The following is a 6,284-nucleotide window of genomic DNA, read 5'->3' as shown; positions in this document are numbered from 1 at the left end:
GACTGGCTGAGCGCCCGGGGCGGGAGGGTAGTGCGAGTCGGGGCGGCGGGGAGGCGGGGGCCGGAGGGAGCGCCCGGCTCACACGCCCGCCCCGCGCCAGGAGATGCGGGTCCGAGGGTCCGCGGTGAGGGGCCAGGGAGGCCAGTCCCAGGGCAGGCGCCGGTCCCGGGACGGGGGCGCGCGGGGCACTCACCAGCTGCAGCGCGCAGAGACAGATGAGCGAGCAGCGCCCGGTGCAGCAGCCCATGGTGCCGGCGGCGTCCCAGCGGCGCGCGCGGGGAGAGATCTGCGTCCTCCGGCGCCGCCGCTCCCGACTCCGGAGCAGCCCCCGCCCGGCGCTCGCCCGGCCCGGCCCAGGCTCGCCCGCCCCGCGGCCGCCGCTCGCGGCTCTTGGGGTCTGGGCTAGCGCACCGCCTTTGTTAGTTTCCCGGGCGGGCAGAGGTCAGTCCGGCGCGCTCGACCCGAGCGTCTGGCGGGGTCCCTGCCTCCCACCGTGCAGGTCTGCTTCTTGGGGAGGGGGAGCCGGCCGGGCGGGCAGGGCGGGGGGCGGAAGGGAGGCTACAGATGGTGAGTGGGTGGAAGTCTGTTTAGGGGAGGGGAGTATGAGGAGGTGGGCGTCTGAAAAGTGGAGTGGGCTGTCTGGGTTGCGGTGTGTGTGTGTGTGTGTGCGCGCGCGCGCGTGTGTCTGGTGGGAGGCGATGAATGAAAGGGAGTGCCACTGAGGAGGCTCGGCCTGTCTTGTTAGGAGTCTTTGGAGAGAGAGACCGAGGGAGGGAGAATGAGAATGAGGATGAATATGAATGAGCGTGAATTAGGGCGGCTGGTGGCGGTGGAGACGTTTGGCGGCCGGTGTAACTGGGGAGACCCGGGCTGGGCTTTCTCTCTGGGGCTTGTGCTGGGGGTCGGGAGGGCGGTCGAAGGCGTGTGTAGAGGAGGGGACTGGGTTTTGCTGAGCTGCCCCAGAGATGTAGACGGTGGGAGTTGAGAGGGTTTGGTGTCCGGGGAAGCGGGTCCCAGAGGCGAGAAGCCAGGGGCGGGCGAGCGCCGCGCAGCGCCGGGCGGAGCTCCGAGACGGCGGGGCTGCGAGCTCGGGCGGCCGGAGAGGAGCGGGCGGGCGCGGCGCTGGCGGGTCTACTCCGCCCGACGCTGGGAGCGCCGCTCCGGGGTCCCGGGGCCGGGGTCGCTCCTGCCCGCCGCAGTCGGTAGCTCAGAGGGCGCCCCTGCTGGAGCCTGGGAGCCAAAGTTGGACCGAGTTAGCGTGGCGAGAGGCGAGGAGGCGGCGGCGAAGAGCAGCGCCGGCTGGAGCGCTGGGGTGAACCGGGACGCCACGAGGAGCTCCGGTTTAGGTTTCCCAACTATTAAAGGCTCTTCGAAACTGTCGCCAGGCAGGAGAGAACACCAGGCGAGAAAGAAGAGGATGCGTGGCTTTTTCGAGGAATCGACAATATTTCCGGGATGAGGATGTGATTTCTTCTCTGAGAAAATGAAATTGTTTGAGAAGGGCTTGGAAATAAGACCTCGTCCCGGAGAGTTAAAATCCCGGACTCTCCATGAATCCCAAGGAGACTCTCCGGCTCTGGCTCCCTCAATAGAATAGAGCGGAGGAGGTCTGTGGAGGATCAAATTTCATCGGGGCCCAATGTCAAATTTCATGGGCACATTTGTTGTACCTGGTGGAACTGCGCAAGTCGCTCGAGCACGCTGGAAGGCAGAGAGCAAGCCTCCGGGCCATTTGTCACAGAAGAGGCTTTCTTCAGAACTTGGCACAGAAACCCCGTTTCTAGCCTACTGCTGCCCTCCTGGGTCCTTCGCGATAGGTTAGCAGGAAAAGGAGAGATCTTTGCATTTTTAAAACATTCACTCTACACATGGAAACTATGCTCAGGTCATTCCTTCAGGCATTAAAGGGAGTTATGGGAATTTTTTGTTTTGTTTTGTTTTGCAATTAACTGCCTTTTTCTGAACTGTTCCTCCAAGACCCATGTTTGTAACTGAAAACAGTTATAGCTCCCAGAAAACAATCCTTGCATGGTAACTTTGAAATTTTAGTAGGGACAAACAAATAACCTCAGGATGTGGGTCCATAAAGGGGCCAAAAACATGCATTGTTTAGGTTCCACTTCTGTCCATTATCATAGAGAAGGGAAAAAATGGAGTCAGAGGCCTTTGTTGTTGTTATTGTTGACCCAATCTTTAAGACATCAAGCGATCAAGGATCAACATTTCTTTTATACACAATAAACGTAACCATCACGATTTATGACCAATGAAAACAATAGGGAAAAATGGACCCTGACTAATAAATAATTTAGCATATCTTAGAGGACAGTGCAGAAAGTTCCAGGCATCAACCCCTCTGGAAGCTGTAGGAAGGCAGCTGAAGAAGCAGAGGACATGAACAAGTCTATCTACAACTTCCAGAAATTATCATAGTCTCTTTATCTCCAGCAATTTTGATGGATGATGATAATAAACATAATGACCTTTTTTCTCTCCACATTACATATGTTTACCTCAATATACATTTTATTTCATCATCATTTTATTTACTTATTTAGGAAGTATGAAATTTGCAGCTAGCATGCCCTGGGTCCTTGCCAGGCACCAGGGACCAGCCTAAGTGCTTTATGTATATTCACTTGCTTAATCCTCACAAGAGCTAGGAGATCGTTGCACCACCTTGAGCACCCCCAGTAAAAAGATGTGTACCTCTGAAGCAAATAATACATTATATGTTAAAAAAAAAAGAATTAGAAGAAGATAGCAGGAGGGGAAGAATGAAGGGGGGGAAATTGGAGGGGGAGACGAACCATGAGAGATGATGGACTCTGAGAAACAAACTGGGGGTTCTAGAGGGGAGGGGGTGGGGGGATGGGTTAGCCTGGTGATGCGTATTAAAGAGGGCACGTTCTGCATGGAGCCCTGGGTGTTATACGCAAACGATGAATCACGGAACACTACATCAAAAACTAATGATGTAATGTATGGTGATTAACATAATAAAAAAAAAGATGTGGAAATGGGAACAGGGAGTCTCATGGCTACTGAACAGATGAAAAGAAATGCAAAGCCAGGTAATCTGACTCAAGAGCATCTTGATTTATGCATTCACCGCTGCCTCTGAAACTTAGGACCCAAGTAACACCTGTACTGGAGCCAACCGCTCTCTAGGAAGTAGGTATAATAATTTGCGTTGACCCCACCTCCAGAGTCAGTGCCATCCATGCAGTGTCCTTTTGGGGACCAAGACAGTCTTCCAGTACCTTTCCCTTTCCCACTGCCCCCTCTACTGATAGACCCAGGCTGGAGTTTCTTCCTTGAATCATTTAAGACCACTGAAAATGCATTTGGCTTTCTTTCTTTTTTTTTTTTTTAAAGATTTTATTTATTCATTTGACAGAGAGAGACACAGCAAGAGAGGGAACACAAGCAGGGGGAGCAGGAGAGGGAGAAGCAGGCCTCCCGCGGAGCAGGGAGCCCGATGCAGGGCTCGATGCGGGGCTCGATCCCAGGACCCTGGGATCATGACCTGAGCAGAAGGCAGACACTTAACGACTGAGCCACCCAGGCACCCCTGCATTTGGCTTTCGAAAAGAGGAAGAAGGAAGAAGCAAAGATAAGACAAGACAGTGCTAGTAACAAGACTAGAAATTGTGTGAAGCTACCTTTATTTGTCTCTGCAGTCTCTTACTCTGATTTCTCTTTCTCATTAAACTGCACCATGAACTAAAAATCTTCCTCCCTTCGTTTCCTTCCTTCTTCAATCCCACCCTCAAATATGTCTTACTTGCTTCATTTCTACATTGCTTATTATGTCAAGGGCCATGCTGGTTGCCAGGTTTGCAGAAGTAAATGATATACTCCTTCCCTTCCCCTTACGGGCTTGGTGGTGGGAAGGGAGAGCAGATGAGTAAATGGAGTAGAGCCCACTCTGAGAAAAGTTAGCACTGAGTGCTATCACTGAGTTTTCTTTCTGTGAGGGTAAGGGAAGGTTTAAAAGAAGAATTACCTGTCTCTTGGGGAAAGGGGAAAAGAAGACAGTAGCAAATGACAGAATAATGGGAAAGGGTGAGGTCTAGAGAGGATTGTGGGTAAGCTGATTGAGGAGGAAATGACAATCTAAGTAGAACAGCTGATCCAGTGTGTGGTTGGTTATATCACTTCCTAGCTATAGAAACTCAGAGAAGTGCCTTTGTTTTCCTCAGTCTAGCTTGCCTATGTAAAGTGGGCAGGATGGTATGACTTGCCCCACAGGACTAAGCCTTATGTTGTTCTTTATCTTCCAACCACATGTGTCTTGCTCCTTCACCTCACCCAGGTCTCAGCCTCATGCCACGTCCCTGAGAGGCCTCACTGACCACACTGTCTGAAATAACACTCTAGTCACTCCACTGCATTTTCATTCAAAACAATGATTGGTTTACTTTATAATTTCCTGTCTCCTCCACTCAACAATAATGTTAATTTATAATAATGGACATTTTTAGCATCATACTTCCCACATCATGTATCCATATATATTTATACACACATAAACGTAGTATATAGTAAGCACTAAACATATGTGTATATATACGCATATAGGACATTCTAGTCTATGTCTTTTTCTTTCCTCTTTTTTATTTCTCAGTTTCTTGGTAAAATCTGCCCCCCCTTTCCTTTTAGTTTTTTTTTTTTTTAATTAAGTAATCTCCACACCCAAAGTGGGGCTCGAACTCATGACCTGAGATCAAGAGTTGCACGCTCTTCTGACCGAGCCAGCCAGGCAGGTGCCCCTAATAAAATTCCTTTTGAGAGACTCTACTCCCATCTCCCTTAAAGTCCAGAGAAAATCAAATTATCTATACCAAGAGTAAGAGGACTTGGGTGGGAGGGAGCACATCTAGAGACCAGACCTAGAAGTGTAAATTTCTAAATTTCATTGGACTTTAAAACACAGTCAACGCTTGAACAACTCAAGAGTTGGGGTGCTGACCCCCACACAGTCAAAAATCCAAATATAACTTTTTTAAAGATTTATTTGAGAGAGAGAGAGCAAGTGAATGATTGGGGGGTGGGCAGAGGGAGAGAATCTTTAAGCAGATTCCATGGTTTGCAAAGGTAAATGAGGGCTCAGAGCCCTGAGGGCTGGATCCCAGGACTCAGATCATGATCTGAGCCCTAATCAAGAGTTGGATGTTTAAGCAACTGAGCCACCCAGGTGCCCCAACTTTTGACTCTTAATAGCCCACTGTTGATCAGAAGCCTTAGTGATAACCAAATAGTTGGTTAACATATATTTTGTATGTGATATGTATTATATACTGTATTCTTACAATGAAGTAAGTTAGAGAAAAGAAAATGTCATTAAGAAAAGCATAAGGAGGAGAAAATACATCGACAGTACTGTACTGCAAAGAATCCATGTGTAAGTAGATCCCCACAGTTGAAACTTGTGTTGTTCAAGGGTCAACTGTACAAGGATTGGAGACATGAGCGTGAAGGAATTAAAGTGCCTCCTTAATTATTTCACTTTTTTTAAGGCTTCTAGTTCCGCATTTTTGTTCAACTGAGATAATGTACAGTCTGCTCAAGCATTTTTCTATCTTCACGGAGAAAAGTTGCTAAATGTGCCACAAAATATGTGCTTTTTTTTTTTAGCACCTTCTTGATGTTGGGCCCCTCCTTTGGCATCTTCTTGGAGCAAGGAAATTATAATCGTCTACACCTCTTCCTACAACTAGCTTAACTTCATCATTAGAAAAGACACTGTACTAACTGATAGACCCTGTACTAACAGTATGGCTCCTCAGTTTGAGCAAAGATCAGGTTTACACTGGAGCAAAATTTGGAGACACACGTGTGCAGGGTTTGAAGCATGGTTGTGAAGGCTTCGGTACATTTGTGCTGCCGAATGCCTGTTGAGTTAGGAGTGATTCATGCATAGCATAGCATAGCAGTGAATGTCCCAGAATGTTGAGGGCAAGGGTAGAGGTGGCAGTTATCATTTCAATACTCCTTTTCTCCCTGAGGAGAGAGATACTTCTTGCCATTGTAAGCACTTTACATCACAGCACTTAAAAGTAATCTCCCAGGGGCTGTTTTACTGGGAGGTGAGGTAAGAAAGAAAGGGGAGATGGATATGTGGTATGGGAGTTTTGAAGGCCACCGGAAAGCCTGGAGGAGGCAAGAATTATGAAAGAGAAAGAGTAAGGAAATTCCTTTGGTATATTTTGCTTCAAGAAATGTTGGTGATAACCAGTCTTAAAATGTGAAAGGGACAACCAAACACCATCTTTTTTATT

General features: G+C 48.7%; 1 long non-coding RNA gene across 2 annotated transcripts in view; it reads left to right on the top strand.

The window, feature by feature from the left end:
• Positions 1-2,502, top strand: part of LOC145720910 (uncharacterized) — a 2,943-nt gene extending 441 nt beyond the window's left edge. The window contains exons 1-2 of one of the 2 annotated variants that reach the window (XR_014144204.1): positions 59-441; positions 1,386-2,502. This is a non-coding gene — a long non-coding RNA (uncharacterized LOC145720910). Of the gene's footprint in view, positions 1-58; positions 442-1,385 lie in introns of those variants that run through there. The other variant, XR_014144203.1, reaches the window with a different exon arrangement.
• Positions 2,503-6,284: the final 3,782 nt, after the last annotated feature.

This window comes from Leptonychotes weddellii, chromosome 4 (genome assembly GCF_054177405.1).
Source record: "Leptonychotes weddellii isolate Sample4059 chromosome 4, ASM5417740v2, whole genome shotgun sequence".
NCBI classification, from domain to species: Eukaryota; Metazoa; Chordata; class Mammalia; order Carnivora; family Phocidae; genus Leptonychotes; species Leptonychotes weddellii.
This window is presented reverse-complemented; position numbering and strand designations above follow the sequence as displayed.